General features: G+C 54.5%; 1 protein-coding gene across 4 annotated transcripts in view; it reads right to left on the reverse strand.

Moving 5' to 3' along the window:
• The window catches only part of SRC (SRC proto-oncogene, non-receptor tyrosine kinase), a 52,384-nt gene extending 34,472 nt beyond the window's left edge, over window positions 1-17,912 (reverse strand). Inside the window, exon 1 of one of the 4 annotated variants that reach the window (XM_081033446.1) lies at window positions 17,677-17,912. The gene's annotated coding sequence lies outside the window, so the exon portion shown is untranslated. Of the gene's footprint in view, window positions 1-7,870; window positions 8,006-17,676 lie in introns of those variants that run through there. The other 3 variants (XM_081033449.1, XM_081033448.1, XM_081033447.1) reach the window with 3 other exon arrangements.
• Between the last annotated feature and the right edge of the window lie 418 nt (window positions 17,913-18,330).

Raw genomic sequence — 18,330 nt, forward strand, 5'->3', positions numbered from 1 at the left:
GGCCAGTCTGTTTTCTAGAAGGAGAAGAAATGGAGACCAGGACAGGGAGAGAGGCTGGCCCAAGGCCACACAGCCCAAGAAGGACCACTCATGAAGTGACCACATAAATCCTCTGCATCTCCAAGGCTGGGTACCCCACTTCCCTCCTCACCACAGCCCTGTGGGGCAGGTACCATAAGCCTGGCCCTGTCCACAGAGGAGGAAGCTGGGGTTGGAGCAGCACGGGAGACGGCACTGGCCCAACACCCGTTTCACAGATGGGGGCTCTGTCCCTTTGCTGCTTCCCCTGTGGCCTCCCACACTGGAATGGAAGCTCCCCAAAGGCAGGGACCTTCACCTGATTCCTTCAGGTGATTCCTTCACCTTTTTCCTTCAGACTCTCAAAAGAATTGCCTGTTCAACGGTGGTGTTTTTCTACAGGTGATTTTTGAATATAGAAAGGACTCTTGCCTCAGAGTGGAAGAATATGAGTAATGACAGTAGTAATAGCTAATTATTTAGCGCCTACTGTGTGCCATTCCTATTATCCCATTTTACAGATGGGGAAACTGAGGCACAGACCGGTTAAATGATGTGATTAAAATCCCACCTCTTTGCAGCTGAGTGACAAGTCCCTCCCACTCTGAACTTCTCCTTAAAGGGGGGGCTGCCACCCAGGGCCATTGAGAAGGGCCCAAGGAAGAAGCCTTCAGTGGGGCTCTTCTTGATAGGGTCCAAGGCCAACTCAGTCCCCTCCCTAGAACTCAGCATCGTCAGCTGCTCCAGTGCAGGCTGCTGGGTGGACTGGAACATGCTGATGAGGGTATGGAAACCTACACTTTTCCCCCTCACATCCTCCCACCTGGGGTTCATGCCACCTCTTCAATGCTCCCCACATCCCTGGAGCAAGCTGTAGCCAACTCATTTTACACATGAAGACATGGGAGTTCCAGAAAGCTGCCCCAGCCCAGAAGTGGAGACCAGGACGCCAACCCAGATTTCAGTGATACCAAAGCCCATCCCCTCTGCACTGCACCTGCAAGAAGATACAGGAAGGGCAGCCCGGGAGGTGGGCACAGCACATGCAAAGGCCCCGAGGAGGGAAGGTCAGATGTGCAGGAATTTCTCAAGTGAGAAGTCTAGACTGAGCGGGTCCCAGCCTAACTGGGTCACTACTCATCTTTGGCACAGGTGTGAGAAGGTCTGAGAGGGGTGCCCAGCTGCAGGTCACACAGCAAGGCGGAGGCCAACCCTCGAATAAGGGTGTGGGCACTGGGACTAAAGATAAGAATCTTGAAGCACCAGTCCCAAGAGTGCCGGGCTGAGATGGAGCTGGAAGAGGAGATTCTGGCCCTAAATGACCCCCAGACCAGGCAGGTCTCAGGGACCTGGGCAGGTACAACCTGGCCTAGCCTGAGGAAGGCTGGCCACCACATGGCTGAGTGGAAGGCCTCCGTCAGAATCACGTGTGACCTTAGCTAAATCATGCCTCCTCTCGGGCCTCAGCGGCTATACCCAGACAGAGGTCCTGGCCTGCCAAGGACTCCTTAGCAGACCCCCAGCATCAGGGGATGACCACGGGAACACTGAGGTAACAAGTTTTGCTCTCTCCCAGCCTTTCCAAGAGCATCTCTCCCAGGGCCCCATGGCTGCCCCACCTCCACTGGCTGATGGCTGATGGGCCTTGCGGGGATAGTCACCAGCCGGCCCCTGCCCACGGTGCCCACTATTTCCTGCCAGCAGTTCTGGCTGCTTCTCTGCTCTGAGAACACACAGTGCCCCCTCCTCCCCACCTACGTGCACACAGTACAACTCCCTTTGGGGACACTGGTGGGCAGGAGCACCTGGTGACCAGGCCTCTCCACAGTCAGCCTCAGCTCAACCCCTTCCCCCCCACACTCAGCTCACAGGTGGCCTACCCTGGATGTGCGACCTTGGGAAGGTCCAGCCCATCCATGTGATGGGGCCTCCGACAGATCCGTGAGGGAGAGGGCATCTTATCCTGAGACTGGGGACAGTGATCAACAAGCCAGCCAAAACCCTGAAAGCTCCCTCCTGCTGCTCAGAGAATCAAGGCCAAGGGTGGAGGGGGACCTGCTGCATGCTCCCTCCTACCTACCCCTCCATCTTCCCTGAGCCTCCAGACCTTTGCACATGCTGTTCTCTCCCCTGAAGCTTCACCACCAGCCTCCCCTACCCCTGCACCCCACCCCACAAACTCCAGTGCACCCTTTGAGCCTGACCACAAGCAATACAGGATCTTACCTGTCCCCCTGCTGAGACATACCCCTCTTTGTGTGAGCTCATATAGCCTCCCACACATGGGGATTAAGAGATGGACTGCCTGGGTTTAAAACCCAGCTCTGACTTTTCCTAGCTGTGTGACCTTGGGAAAGTTACTCTACCTCTCTGTTTCCATTTCCTCACCTATAAAATAGGGATAAAAATAATAACCTACCTCCAATGATTGTTGTGAGAATTAAATGAGTTCATGTTTGTGAAATGCTGAGAACTGAGCCCAGACCCTAGCAAATGTGCCACTACGTGTTTGTCATCAATCCATAATAGTAGCAGCTGTTATTTGTTGAGCACCTAGTATGTGCCAGGCCCTGTGCTCAGCACCTTATCTGGATTCTCTCACAACAGCCTGGGAGGAGGGGTTGTTATGACCCTCGCTTTATGGCAATGAAGGAGGCCCAGAGGCATCAGCTTCACCTCACAATATGTCTGGAGAAGGAGGGGATTTTTATTGACGTTAAGGAATTATTGCTCATTTCTTTTAGATGGGTTATGGTTTTGTGGCTCCTTTCTTACCATGAGTCCTTATCTTTTAGAGATTCATACTGAAGATTCATATATGAAGTATGACATGCGGGATTGGGGGATGGGATGGAACAAGTGTGGAGGGGGCAGGACAGGGCTCAGTGCTTGGGGCTCAGTGATGGATTCGTGGGGGTTCATTATACTAATATGCCTCCATAATAGAGTATTAAAAGGAAGATTAAATGATATAATGCAAAGGTTTGGCCCCCTCCCCCTCCCACCAACTGCCCCAGCCTGGGCAAACCATTATCGCCCCCTCCCCTCACTAGATGAATGCGGTAAACCACCTGCCTCCACGCTCACCCCCACAATCTGCTTGCACAGCAGCCAGTGCACTCAGAATCCTCCCGTGGCCCCCATCTCACTCAGAGTTAAAAGCCAACATTAGAATGGTCTAGAGGCCCTCCCTGGTTGGCCCCTCAATCTTTCTGCCCTTTCCTCTCTCCATTCTCCCCATCACTCATTCTGTTCCCCTAGCCTCCTTGCTGTTCCTCCTACACTCCAGCACCCCCTACCTTAAGCTTTTAGCACTGGCTGTTCCCTCTACCTGCATTCCCTTCCTGCAGGGAGTCACAAGACTCTTCCCTCCCCTCCTCGGATGTGAGCTACTGAGAAATGAGTTTCTTCCCCAGGCACCCTATCTAATTACAATCCATTCCCCATGCAAGCCAGCATTTCAACCCCTTCTCTACTTTACATGCGATCCACAGCAGTTGTCTCCCTCTTACAGATCATGTGCATATTTTCCTTATTTGTTATGTTTTTGTCTCCCCCACCCTCCCCCAGAATAGCAGTTCTGTGAGAGCAAGGATTTTGGTCTGGTTGGTTCTTTGCTGTACCTTCAGCCTCTAGAACACTGTCTGGCACACAGTAGTCCTCAATAAATACTGGTGGAAAGGAGGGAACAAGAGATGGAGGGATGGAGGGAGGGAGGAAAGGATGAAAGGATGGAGGAATGGAGGACTGGGTCCTACCCAGGGCCGCAGAAGATGAACGAGTACAGGCCTCGGCCTGGGTCTGTCCAGCTCCGCAGCCTATCCCCTGACCACTGCGTTCTGCCACTGCCTGGCACGCAGCGGTGGTAGAGCCTCAGCACCCTGACATGCACAGGGCAGTGGGCAAGTCTGAGACAACTCCAAGCCCCACCCAGAAGGGGCTTAGACATGGACCAGCTAGCAGGGATGTTTGCTGAGTGAGCAAGGAAGGAGTGACGAGTGAGCCAGGGGCCCTTCTGTGGGCCAGGGCAGCCAGACGTGTCTGGTCCCATGCTCATGCCGCAAACACGCTATGGGCTGTCAGTCCTCAAACCGGCTCTACTAGTGCTGCTGGCGTGGGGCGGGGCACTGCAGGCTCGGGCTGGCACCCGCAGAGGGATGGAGGGGTGCAGCCGGGGACAGGACCCGCAGCCCGGGGAGGGCAAAGGCTAAGCAAGTGGACTGTGGAGCTGCTGCCAACCCGGACCCTGCAGAAACGGGACTGTTCCAGCCCCTGCGGCTCCTGGGTTTCTTCCTGGGCAGGAAGAGGACCCCTTTCCAGCCCTCAAGCTCTGACTTGCATTGTAGAGGGCAGGGTCCTTTCCCGCCAGGACCTGGCCACAGCCTGGAAGCCCTGGAGGGAAGGGCAAGGCCCGGAAGTGGGTGGTACTAGAGCAGGACAAGGCAACAGGAGACCTGGTATAAAAGCTTTTGCCGCATAGCCTTGAGGCAATTCTATGCCCTTTTGGACTCAGTGCCCCCATGTGGAAAGTGGTGTTGGGCATAGGTTCTAGGGACCTTCAACCCCAAGGCGCTGAGTTATCTAGAAAAGGCCACTTGGCCACTTGGCCAGCCCTACTGCTTAGCTCTGGGAATGGACAGCAAGGCCAGATTCAGACTTGCACACATCTCACTCCCCATGGAAAAAACAATAATAAAAATACCTGCTGATTACTGAATGCTCACTGTATTCCTGGCATGAGACTCGGTGCTTTACATGCACTGTTTCATCTGGTCCTCCCAACGGCGCTGTGAGTTGGGGACCGTTACTGTGCCCATTTCCCAGCAGAGGAAACTGAAGCCCAGGTCCCATGGCCAATTAGAGTCCAGGCGCCCAAGCCCACCCCTGAGGTCACATTGGATAGACTCCATCTCTCCAAGACAGTTCAAGGCAGGAAAGAAATCTCAGATACACCCTGAAACATCAGCTAGAATTGCGGGGGGGGGGGCAGAGTCCATGTTTCCCAAATCCATAGACCCCCCCCCCAAGTCCGGAGAGGCAAAGCCCCAACGCTTCCCCACTGTGTACCATTGGGTTTACCACTTCAGCCTCAGTTTTCTCATCTGTGAAATGGGAAAGATCCTGCCAGTTCTGCCTAAGGTATACCATTGTTTGAAGCCACAGGGACTGGAGGACTCAGTCCAGCCCTCAGGACAAGGTGGAGAAGCTACGTGCCTCCAGATGGATTGGGGGGATGGGCGAGCATGGACCGGAAGCCCACAAAAGTCTGTGGTAAGGCCTTAGCCCCTCATCACCAGCAGCGCAAAAGAGGAAGGATAATTCCTCCTGTCTCTCATGTAACCCAGGTCCAAGCCCCATCAGTCCCACTTCCAAACACATCCTGAATCTACTTCCTTCACTCCCACCTTAGCCAGGACCAGCCTCTTCCTCCAGGCTGGTCAACTAGGGGCAGAAAGCCTTTCTGAAATGTCAGTCTGAATCTGTCACCCCTGCTTAACACCCTCATGGCCCCTGTACTCCAAGACTAAGGACAAAGTTCTCACAGGGGCCTACAAGGCCCTAATGTGGCTCTCCAAGCCCCACCCTTTCCATGTGTTCTGCTTCCACACTCGCCACTTCCACTTTCTCTGAGAACCCAGTACGCCCTGCCTCAGGACCTTTACACGTGCTGTTCCCACCACCCAGAGCATACTTCCCCTAGACATCTATATGCCTTACTCCTTCACTTCCTTCAGGGCTTTACAGAAATGATGCTTGCTCAGAAAGGCCTTTCCTGACCCCTTGTTTAATGGCAACACACCTAGCCAAGTCTGCTCTCTCTTTGAGTCTCATTTCAAAAGCTACCTCCTCACCCAAGGTCTCTCTGATGTCCCCCAGCCCAAGTGAGGACCTTCAACTTCTCCTTCCTCCGATGGCATAATTCACTGTATGAGTCCATGTCTGAGGAGAACAGGGGCCACTTCTGTCTCACTCACAGCTGAATGCTCGGCAGTGGGTACAATATTCAAAAGAGTTAACAGCTAGGATGTTTGGGTACCATGCAGTCAGAATGGACACTGGCCAAGAGACAGGGCTACCACGGAGTGGGTGCTTGGTAATTAATAAATGAATGAACGAATGGACGGACGGATGCATGGATGGATGGACAGATGGTCGGTCAGACGGATAAATGAACAGGGCACACAAAGTAGGCTTGAGACTTGCCAGCGATACCTGGGGCCCTAAGAAGGTGACCCAGAGAAGGGAACGGCCTTCTAAGTTCACCAGCCAGGCTCTGGCCCAAGCAGCTGCAGCCAGCCTGGGTACTCCTCCTGCACAACCCGACTTTCATTTCCCATCCTCTCAGTCTGAGGAAGCTCCTTCCCCTGGGGGAACTGGGTGAGGAGGAGGGGCAGGCAGCCCTCTGGTCCCCAAAGAGGGGGGGCTCCCAGGCTCCATCTGTCCCCCCACAAAGGGGCTTTGTCCTCAGTACTGAGAGTGTGGGGCAGACCGGAAGCCGCCCTCAGCCACCCAGCAGGTCCCAGCACCCCCGGTCAGCTGGGCCAACTGCTCCAGGGCCAGACCCCAGAGGCTGGCACAGTGCTGGGCACAGGCCGTTAAAATCTCCCTCATCCTTCCTAGGAGCCCTAGGAGGGAGGCTCTGGGGTGACCCCCGTTTCTGCAGATGGGAACACTAAGGCACAGAAGGGCAAAGTTACTCGGCCAAGATTTCCCATCTAGCAAAGAACAAAGCTGGGATTCAAATCCAGGCCCATCCAGCACCAGAGTTTTCAGCTACAGCTCTCAACTTACCCTGTCTGGAATATGGACAACTCTGGGTTCAAGGGGGTGAAGGGGCCTTTCTGGAGGCATGAGCGGGTCTGGCCCTTCACCCGGACAGGGGGAACCTTTGTTACCCAACGAGGGAGGGTATATCCCAGCCCAGGTCCCAGGCACCCTCAGAATCTGTCTGCCAGGCCCCAACAAAGCCCCATCACTTCCTGCCAGGCGGGCATCTACAGGGAAAGGATGTATGGGCAGGCAGACCAAGGGGAAGAGGCCCCTCCCCCACACATATCCCTTTCAATCTCAGACCTGCCATATGACTGGCCAGCACCCACCTTTCCAGGCCCACCTGCTCTCAGTACGACCAGCATGGCTACCTCACCAAAGCCACACTGCCAATGGGGCACCTATCTGAGCCAGGCATTACACACGGTGCCAGATAAAATCACGGTGCCTGGCAGTCTCTCCTCACTCATGAAGACAGCATGTAGCCTCCCTGAGCAGGCACCTGAGGCCCTCCACTGCGTAGCACCAGCCACCTCTCAGGTCAAAAGTCTGCTGTTCCTCTAAGCTCCAACAAGAGCAGCTGCTCAGGCCGCACCTCCAGGCCCTTGCTCAAGGTCCACTTCCCCCCCCCCCAGAGAACCACCCCATCCTTCTGGGTATGTCCCACGTACCACCTCCTCCAGGAAGTCTTCCCTGACCCATTCCCGCCAAAGCTCCAGACCAGCCCCTACCTTCTGCCCTAAGAGGTGGTTCTTGATCCCTGTATGGAAGCCCAGCCTCTGTGGGTTGCCTACACTTGGCAATAATAATTGAGCACCTAAGCCCTCTGATCCTTCTCTTTGTCCTCCCTTCACACCTTCAGCAGGAGGCCTGGCCTGCTCCCAGCAGCCCCAGGCCAAAGGCTAAGTGCCCTGGCAAGGGCTTGAGGCCTGATCAACCTCATCACCTTCTAACTACCAACTACCTACCTTGTATATGACCTGCTGCTCCCCAGCTCCCCAGGCTATGCCTGCACACACCAGACCATTTCCTACCTCCAGATCTTTGCCTATGGTCTCCCCTCTCCCTGGCAAGACCTTACCTTTCATTTATCCTCCTGAGCTCTTGCTCGCCCTTTAAGCCTCAGGCCAGATTTCACCTCCTCTGGGCAGCCTTTCTGGCATTGTAATGAGCTGCCACAGTTCATGTGGCATTTGCCCCATGGCAGAGCAATGATCAGAGTCTGTGTCTGGCTTCCCCAGGGTGCAGGCTGCTCCCAGGGTGCGTCTTTGGGGTCCCCAGCATCCAGCACAAGGCCCAAATACTACCATTAGGTAATCGAGAGTCCAGCTGCCAACTCTTTGCCCAGAGAATCCAGGGGCAGAAGCCAGGAGCAACGGACCACGGCAGCACTGAGTCCTGTTTTGCCCATGCTGCCCATAGACCTAAGGGATGGGCGGAGTTGGGGGGCATTTCTGCAAATGGCCAGCTGGTAACTAAACCCACGTCGTTTCTAAAACTAGGGCACAGCAGAGAAACGGGAACAGCAGAATTGTCCCCAAATAGAACTGTGGCTCATCTGGTTCCAGGGCCTTCGGGAACACCTGGAAGGGGTGGGGGTGGGGTGGGCAGGTGGCCGCTTCCAAGAATGGAAAAGCAATCTAAAGCTTGCAGGGTGGGCAGAGAAGTCAACATCATGGCAATCGGTGCTGATGCCCAGCCGAATTCCCTCCTGGAAGGTAGAAGGTCCTCTCCCACTTACCCCCACCTGGCTACAGGGTGCTCCTTACACTGTCCCACCTCTGAGCCTTTGCTCACGTGGGTCCTCTGTCTGGAATGCTGTTCCCCTTCTGACAGCCAAATTCCTACCATCCTTATACCCTTAACCACTGACTGGCACATTCCATAAGCCTGGCCTGGGCGGACATTTGGGCAGAACGAGTTTCTCAAGTCTTCCCAACAGGCCTATGAGAAAAAGACTCCTGCCCCATCTCATAGACAAGGAAACTGAGGCTCAAAAAGAGAAACCATTTGCCCAGAACACACAACAGAGGTGGCAGGTGGACCCGGTAATGTGGTGAGTCCTGGGTCCCAGAAGCCAGAAAGCACCAAAAGGCCTGGTGGGGCCTGGTTCAGCCTCCTAATCAGGCCCAGCCTTGGGGATTTAGCATAACTCAGGGACAAAGTACACAGGGTACGGTCCCACAGGCAGAACAGGAACTCCCACCTCTCCCCCGATCCCCACCCTAGAGTGGCTGCTGACTGAGGAGTCAGCCACACTGGTACAATGTGATGGAACCGTCTCCTCACAATATGCATGGACCCACTACACAGACGAGAAAACTGAGTCCTGGAAGGGAACAGTTTCTCCATCTGGAAAGTAGCACATGCCCCAGGAAACTCTGGCTGTGATATCCTACTGTGGCTTTGCAGGCACTATTTCCTTTCTCTGAGTCTCAGTTTTCCTATATGGAGAATGGGTTGTCATTCCTTTCCTCTTCAGAGTGATACAAATTATAATAAAATAACAGCTAACATATACCGAGCTCTTACTACATGCTGGCATTGCTGAGAGTATCATGCATAATACCTCACTTGGTCCTCAGAAACAAGACCATGATGTGGATATTGCCATTGGGCCCATTTTTCAGATGGGGAAACTGAAGCACAGCTGGTGAACTGACTCACCTTTCTATCACACAGCTAGTGGGAGACAGCAGTTGGAGGTAAAGGAGAAGCCCCTGGGGTTGGGAGCCAGGGTAGTTTCCCAGGGGAGTCTCCTGGCCTTCACGCTGCCCTGAAAGGAAAGCTGGAAGGGGCTGGAGAAGCAGTCAGGGGTCAGGAGGGAGGCAGAGAAGGGTTCAGTCTGGATGAGGTGGGGCAGGAATGCAGCATACAGGTGGCCCTGGGTCCAAATCCAAGCACTGGGTGACCTTGAACAAGCTCCTTTGCTCCTCTGAGCCTCACTTTCCTCTTTGGTAAAATGTATCCAGAAGTGTGAGGATGGGGATGGTGGGGGCGGGTGACAGTCCACCTGGCACTGAGCAAGGGCTCAGTATGCTCCCAAGGAATGAATGACTGTTAAAGGAATCCAGGGCTGGTCCATAAGGCTCACTATTCCTTCAGGATTGTGATTGTATCTTATTCTGCACTCAGAAGGCGTGGGAAGGTGGACATAACCTGCTTCTTCTCTAATTCCTTACAAGGAACCTTCCCAGCTCTGTCAGACTTCCAGGCTGTGTAACCTTAGACAAATCACTTTACCTCTCTGAACCTACAAAGCCTCCTTTTAACAATAAGTCAAGGATTTCATGGGACTCAGAGAGATGTTCCTGCCTGGGGAGACTTGGGGTTCAAGGGGGGTGGAGGAAAGGTTCAGTGCCGTCTGCCCAATCACATAGAGCACCCGGCATGATCTGACTTGAGGCCTCAGTTTCCACGTCTGCCAAATGAAGATTATCGTGACCGTTCTCTTTCCCTCCCAGCCCTGCTTGGGGATGCTCAGAGGTGACTATGGAAAGTGCTTTGTAAACTGTAAAGTGCAGTGCTCTTCATATTGACGATTTTTATAACACTCCCACAAGAAGCAAAAAGAATCCTATGACTTGCCATCCAAGGCAGAGCATGTCAGAACCATGAAGGAGGGCAGAGAAGGAGCAGGGTGCAGAAGAGGGACGTATGGACTCAGGCTGGGGAAGAGACGGTGGTCAATAAAAGCTTTCTGGAGGCAGAGGCCACCTAGCCACTAGAAGGGTATTGAGAGGGAAAGCATGCAAGCCATGGGACCCCCAGAGGCAAAGGCATGGAGGGCAAGCAGGAAGACAGTCCGTGGTTCAGAAAGGCTAAAGGGTCATCTGAGTGAAAGGGAAATGTGCAGATGATAGGGGGAAGGCCTAGGGCAGAGCTCTGGCCCAAACCAACAGCACCTCAGGAGCCCTTGCTGTGGAGCCTGGGCCCATTGGCCTCTCTCTGAGCCTCCGCTACCTCTCAGGCCAAGCAGGCAAAGATATAAAGTAGCCAATGCTCAATCAGTGGCCACCTTCAGAGAGAAGGATGCATTCAGTGAGGAGGCTTTGAGTGCCAGGGATGAGGGCATGGGGAGGCTTTGACAAGTCACAGGTAGACAAGGGCTGAGGCGAGAGCTGGGCTCTGGGAGGCTGGACAGAGCTGGCAGCCTCCAATCAATCCAGCGACTGAACTTGTCCGTCTCTAGTTAACCTTCCCCCACCCTGCCCCATAGGACAAGCCCATCATGGACACAGATGTCCTGGATCAATTGACCTGCAGAGGCCCAGCATTCCCACTTCATCAGGGAATCACCTTCATAATCACAGGCATTCAAAAGCATTAAGCACACGGACCGGCCCGGTGGCTCAGGCGGTTGGAGCTCTGTGCTCCTAACTCCAAAGGCAGCCGGTTCGATTCCCACATGGGCCAGTGGGCTCTCAACCACAAGGTTGCCGGTTCAACATCTTGAGAACCACAAGGGATGGTGGGGTCCGCCCCCTGCAACTAAGATTGAATACGGCACCTTGAGCTGAGCTGCCTCCCGGATGGCTCGATTGGAGCGCGTCTTCTCAACCACAAGGTTGCCGGTTCGACTCCCGCAAGGGATGGTGGGCTGTGCCCCCTGCAACTAGCAACGGCAACTGGACCTGGAGCTGAGCTGCGCCCTCCACAACTAAGACTGAAAGGACAACAACTTGACTTGGAAAAAAGTCCTGGAAGTACACATTGTACCCCACTAAAGTCTTGTTCCCCTTCCCCAATAAAAAATCTTTTTAAAAAAAACTAAAAAAACATTAAGCACTTAACTATGCACAGGCCCTCCACCAGAGCAGGCACACATCAAAGCTCGTACTGGCACTGTCTCCTCATTTCATAAACAGGGAAACTAAGGTTCAGAGCAATCATTTTCCCACAATCATACACAGCAAACAAGTGGCAGGGCCAGGATTCAAACCGAGATCCATCTGGCTCCAAAAGCCTTGCTATTTCCACTCCCTTTAAGCCATGACCATCCACTGAGCACCCTGATATGCCAATCCTGGAAGCTGAGGGTTCCCTGCAAGACCACAGTGGAGCTCCATCACCCATATCTGGAAGTCCAGAGAGTCAGGATACCTGCTCCCCTCACCTACCCTCACCCAGACGAAGATTTCAGCCAAGGTGGTGCCCACTCAGTGGGAATTGGATGCCACAATTCAATGTTCGGTGACCATGGCCTAAGCCCTTGGCATCTCTAAGACTCAGTTTCCTCTTCCATGTAATAGGAACAAAAGTTCTGCCCACCCCACGATGAAGCAAGAGATGGAATGGGTCACCTTGCTAGAGCCTGGCTGGAGAATGCCCCATGTGAAGACATTGACATCAAACAGAGTAAAAGTCAAGTCCGCAAATTTGGACAAAGTAGCCCAAGAGAAGATAATCAGCCCTTGACAGGGGAGGCCGAGCTTCCTGACACCACCCCAATCCCAACTTTCAACTCCCAGTACTTGGAGCTTCATGGTTCAAAGGAATCATTCCTACCGTTTCTCAACAGCTCCAGGGCCCTTTCAGACATCCCCAAGTACACACGGGCATCAAAGAAGAGGACACTGCCGGGCCTGCCCCTGGAGAACTCCCCAGCTAGGACCCCCATCACAGAGCCTCAGTGAGGGAGGAACTCTCAGTGTACAGATGAGGAAACAGGGCCAGAACAGGAAGGGACATGGCCAAGATTATCTGGTTCTCCTCCCTTCGGCCTTCTCATTTTATTCTGGAACTTCAGGGAAGTCACTTGCTCCCCACAGCCAGGAGTAGGGAAATGGGGATTCTGGCTTCTAGCTTTAGGATCCACCCCAATCACTGACTCCTTGACTCAGCCCCACCCAGGCTGTACTGTGGGAAGGGGCAGTCTGGCTGAGCGGGGAGAGCCCTTGGATCAAAGACAAGAGGTGTGCATTTTTCTCCCAGCTTGGATAATGGTAGATCCTGGGTCTCTCTGGCCTCATTTTCCCCATCTGTGAAGAGAGTGTCAGAATAAATCAGGAATAACAAATTCATGGCACATATAATGCTCTCTAATCCTCTGCCCATGGCAGACATTATTAATCTATCACAGCACTCTTTCCCACAAAGCCAAGACTGGGCCTCAGAATGCTTCTCAACATAGCAATCCAGGCCTGGGGAATTCGAGCCCTGGGCCATCCCAAGACCAGATAATATCTCAGCCCTCATGAGGGAGGGGAAGAGAGAAGAAAAACATAACATTTATTGAGCATCCAGTAGAATCAAGCCACTGGGAGATGTTAGCTGATTTAATCTTCACAAGGGAGGGGTGCAGAGGCTGAAGTTCAGAGAGGCTAAGTGATCTGCCTTTGGATATGCAGCTAGGAACCGAGGCTTGAACACAGGGGAGGTATCTACTGGGCCACCATCGCCCCAACAGTGGTGCAGAGCCAGCCACCAGCCACCAGGTAAGCCACTAGAGTACAGCCTAATCCCATCCTTCCCTGGGCCCTACTAGGTGCACGTCCCATGCCCATTTTATAGGTTCAGAAACTGAATCACAGGAAGCGGCCCTCCGCTGGCACAGAGGATGAAGGACTTGAGTCCGTGTCCGGTTCTTCCCCACCCCTATTTATAGAGTTAATGTGCGCTAAATGTTTTATTTCAGTCCTCTTGGGACATCCTGGGAGCCATGACTCATATTATCCCACTTTAGAGATGAGGAAACTGAGGCACCCCAGAGGAACTGCCTCCCCCAGGATCTCAAGTGGAAACCAGAACAGTTTACCACTAACGGGGTGGGGGTAGTGGAAGGGAAGTATAGGGCTATGGGAACCTACAGGGAGATAGAAGTGGGGTGGGGATTGCACACCACAGAGGCAGGAAATGAGGCTCTAGTCAAAAGGCCCAGAGCAGGGGGGTGGAGGGCCTTTGAAGTGGGGCTAAGGCCTGCAGGGACATGGGAAGCTCCTGGAGGAACCCAGCACTGGACAAAGAGTCCAGAGGCCCCAGCTGAGGTATGGCCCTGTCACTTGACCACTGGGAGACACTAGTCAAGTGGCTTCTTCTCGCTGGATCTTAGTATTAGGTTGGTACAAAAGTAATTGTGGTTTAAAAGGTTAAATAATAATAATTGCAAACACCGCAATTACTCTTGCACCAAACTAATATTTACATCTGGAACATGGACCGACCTCACCTAAGGGAGGATTTCAAGAAGCTGAGATGAGCTCCACCCATCTCCCAGTTCAGCCTCCTCACACAGCAAGGGCAGGGAAGGACTCAAGTCACCCAGCACATGGGTGGCCTTGGCTGCCAACATCCTTTCCTAGGCCAGTCCTACCCAGAGCAGTACCTTCAGACTCAGTGAGATCAGCCACTCAAAGCCTTCACCACAAAGCTGGTGAGGCCACAGCCAGTGGGCCAACCAACCTGCCCAATGTAACGCCATACAAGGCAGGTCCCATTTCCTAAGTGCCTACTGGTGCCAGGTACTAGGCACATAGCCCTCCTTTCGCCCTCACCTGATAGGGAGGTATTTACTGTCCCCATTTTCAAGGAAACTACCGTGTTTCCCCGAAAATGAGACCAGGTCTTATATTAAATTTTGCTCCAAGAGACGCATAAGGGCTTCTGTTCAGGGGATGTCTTATTAAAAATCATGCTAGGGCTTATTTTCTGGTGAGGTCTTATTTTCAGGGAAACACGGTTAAGTCTTAGGCAGATCCAGTGAATGGAGATAGTCGGGAGCTAAACCCAGACCTGTCTGCCTCCTGAGCCTTTGCCAGACCTCTGGTCTCCAGCTGACGCCTCCTTGCTCCCAACCTTACTCCCAGGCTCCCTGCATTGCACTTCCCCAACCCCTAGACCTCACCCTCTCCTACCTTTCTGCTAGTGAACTCCTACTCCACTTTCAAAGCCCAGTCTCAAATGCCTCCTCCTCTTGACCCCTGATCGAGGCCCCCATGGAATACTTGGAGTCCAGCCCATAGATATAGTTCTACCAGCTGCCTTAGCCAGCTCATGGCCTCCAGCATGGGGCTGCTCACACAGGGGACACCGATCACCCCTCCCACACCCCCACTGTGTGAAGATGAAGACCAAACTCCTCCCCAAAGCCCACATGGTCAAGCCCTACTGCTAGTACCCCTCGTTTCACCTTTCACCCAATCCTCCTAATTCTCTGTGCTCCAGACTCACAGGCTTTCCCCTTGTTTCTCCACAAAAGCATACACTCCCCCACCTCAGGACCTTTGCACATACAGCTCCCTCTGCCTGGCAAGCCCCTCCCCTAGCTCCATGCCTGGCCATCTCCTACTCGCTTCCTTTAAGATTCCTCTGTATCCCACACCTTTCTTTGAGCCCTTATCACATCTATGATGACATATTCATTTATTTGGCAATTTGTTTGCTATTTGGCTCACCCTCTAGACTCAAATTTCTGGGAGGCCAGGGACCTGTTCACAATTCCCCAGCAAGGGCCTACTCAGGCTGACCACTCCCCACAACCCCAGGGACCCTGGGAAGTGTCTGAGCAGAAGAGAAGAAAGAACACCCTCTCCCCTTCTTTGTTAAGTGAACTGCTGCTGCCCTCGGCACCACCTCCTGAAAGCCTCCCAATGCCTCCCTCCAACTGCTAACCCCATCACCACACTGCTCAGCCTGAATCCAAAGTTCCCAGCACATACATAGTAGGTGCCCAATACGGGGTCATGAATGCTTTATTGAGGCGGGTTTGGGAAAACGGGGTCAAGTGAGGACCACGGGGCGGAGTCTGTCGGCAGGCCTCTGAGCCATCTCCTCCCTGGCTCCTGGGGTTTGGGAAAGCCAGACAACCACCCCCCAACCCCACCCCAGGTCACAATCAGGGAAGAAGCAAAAGCAGGAACTGATTGTGAACTAGGGATAATTCATGCTTCAAGAACAGAGTAGGGGAGAGGAGAGAGCTGGGGGGCCTTCCTGAGAGAGGTGGGCCTTAAGCTAAGCCTTCAAGGACAAGAGCAGATAAGCAGCTTCTAGAGGAAACAGCACTCTGGGCAGGGAAACCTTCAGGAGCAAAGACCCAGGGACCACGCAGGAGGGCCTGGGCAGGCGGTCAGCTGAGAGAGGTGACACACTATAAATTATTGCCCTGGGTGGAAAAATCACATCACTAAGGAACACCACATCACCAAAAAGGCCTCGTGGCTTCCACACATTCACTCATCAGTGTAGTCTTTTCCGATGCTGCTATATGCCTGGACCCATTCTGGGAAACCCCTGCCTCCACAACACTGGAGGGCTGCAAGGGCAACCGGCGTGGAGTCTCTGAGGTCTAGGTGGTTTTCATTCCAGTTTCCAATTCTGTGGGCTTGGTCAAGTCACTTTCCCTCGCTACACCTGTTTCTCCATCAACCAAATAAGGATAAGCCAGAGTCCCTACCTCACAGGAGATGCTCCGTAGACCTTAGCAGCTATCATTCTCGTTGGCCCATTTTATACTTAAAACTGAGGCCAGAACGAGCAGGGAGTTGCCTAAGGTCACACAGCTGCCGGGTGGCAGGATTGCGCTGGAGCTGTTTCTTTCTCAAGGGGTTATGAGGCAGCTTTTCTGACACCAATCCATCCTCTTCTGGGGAGATAAGCCCCACTGGGGCCAGCAACCTCACCTCCCACCCACTTTAGACAATTTATCCAGTGAAGTACTCACTTATTAAGCACCTACAACAGGCCAAGCCCCTACATGCAGAAACACATAGATTCTTCCCCTGAGGATTCTCATTCCACATATGGGGACTCAGAGGGTAGTCCCTTGGCCCAGGTCACCCAGTGAGATGAGAAGCCTATGTGTCTTGTCTCTCCAGTCAGGAGGCTAAGAAGAGGGTAAGCCACAGGACCAGCCTGGCCCATTCTTAAAACCAAGTCTAATCTCAGCTCACAGTGGCTGAGCCTGGACTCACCCCAGGTCACTCAGGGACGACTGCTCCAATTGTACAGAGTCCCTGAAGCTCAGAAAGCCTCACCCAGGCACACACACGCTCTGTCACGCTCAAGTTGGCCTGAAGGCCCCAGACACTGAACTGAGGCTCACTCCTTTTGTTCACCCCCATCCTTCCACCAGCCCAGCAATTCCAGCTAGGCCCACCTGGCCACTGATAAAGACCCCCAGCTCAGAGAGGGCAGGCAGTTGTCTAAGGACACACAGCAGGGCAAGTGGTAGCCCTGTTGAGACTCAAACCCACCTCAACACCAGCCCAGGCAGGCAGACGGACCAAGCCTGGTGACAAAAACCCAAAACTTTTGCCAACTTCTGAGCAGGCAGGCTTCTGGGCCTGACCAGGGGGGATCCTGGGGGCTGTGGGCAGGAGGAAGCAAGCATAGTCTGGCCCAGTCCGTTCTAGCCCGGTGGCACCAGGCCCTACCCAAAGCCACAGGAGGACAGATAAGTCCTGGGGCCAGGCTGGGTGTTCTGGGCCCGGTGCTCCCAGGCCCACCCTGTCCGACCCCTTTCCACCTCCCCTCCCAGGCCGGGGGCTCCAGGCCCAGCTGCCTCGGGTAGAGGTGGCGCCGACTGGCTCAGATTTCAGATTTGGCCTAGACCCGGCCTGGGGGCTCCGGCCCGGCTCAGTGATCTCAGGGGGCTCGTAGGAGGAGGATGAGCCGGAGGAGGTCCCCGCGAGGACAGGACCCCGCGTCCCCCACCCCGCCCAGCCCCCTCCCCCCTCAGCATCACAACAAAAGGCCGCGCTGGGCAAATCCCCGTGCGCCCGCCCACCGCTCCGGGATCGGGGCTCCGCCGGGGGGTGTGGGGGTTGGAGGGGTGGACTGGAGTCCCTGTGGCCAGGCGATCCGACGCCAGGGTGGTCCCCGGGCGGGGGATCCCCCACACCGGCCGGGACGTGGGGCCCGCGGAGGGGCGTTGGGGGCGGGGGAGCTCACCTGGGCCGGCGGGCAGGCGGGCGCACCGGCAGACGGACGCACCGGAGGGCAGACCGCAGGACGGCCAGGGGGTCGGGCAGACGGCTGCCAGGCCGCTCCGGCTCCCAGGCCGGAATGGATTCCGGGCCGGGAGAGACAGATCGAGAGAGAAAGGGAGGAGGAGGAGGAGGCGGCGACCAGGGGAGGGGAAGAGGAGGGAGGGAGCGCGCGAGCAGGGAGGAGGGGCCGGCAAGCCGCCGGGAGGAGGAGGAAGGAGGAAGCGCGCGGGGACAGATTCCCCGCCGGTGACTCTGGAGATACCCATGCGCGACCCCCACGGGCCCAGAGGAGGCAGAGGGTTGGGGAGTGGAGGCACCGGGCACAGGAGCCCCGCCCCCACCCCGCCCCGTGAGGACGCCCCACCCTGGGAGACCCCATCCACCCTCATGCCAAAATGCCCTTCCTAACTACCCGCAACCTACCCACCCTATCTACCCTAAATCCACCTCTCCTACAAGCATGAGCTATAATAATAATAATAATAATAATAATAATCATAGTAATAATAATATCAGCACTAATGGAGAGCTCACTCCTTGCAAGGCGCCATGCTAAGTGGAGACTTTAGGCTCTATTCCTAGCAACCAGCCAGGCTGGGGGATGATTATTTCCATT

This window comes from Rhinolophus hipposideros (assembly GCF_964194185.1).
Source record: "Rhinolophus hipposideros genome assembly, chromosome: 22".
Taxonomy (NCBI): Eukaryota; Metazoa; Chordata; class Mammalia; order Chiroptera; family Rhinolophidae; genus Rhinolophus; species Rhinolophus hipposideros.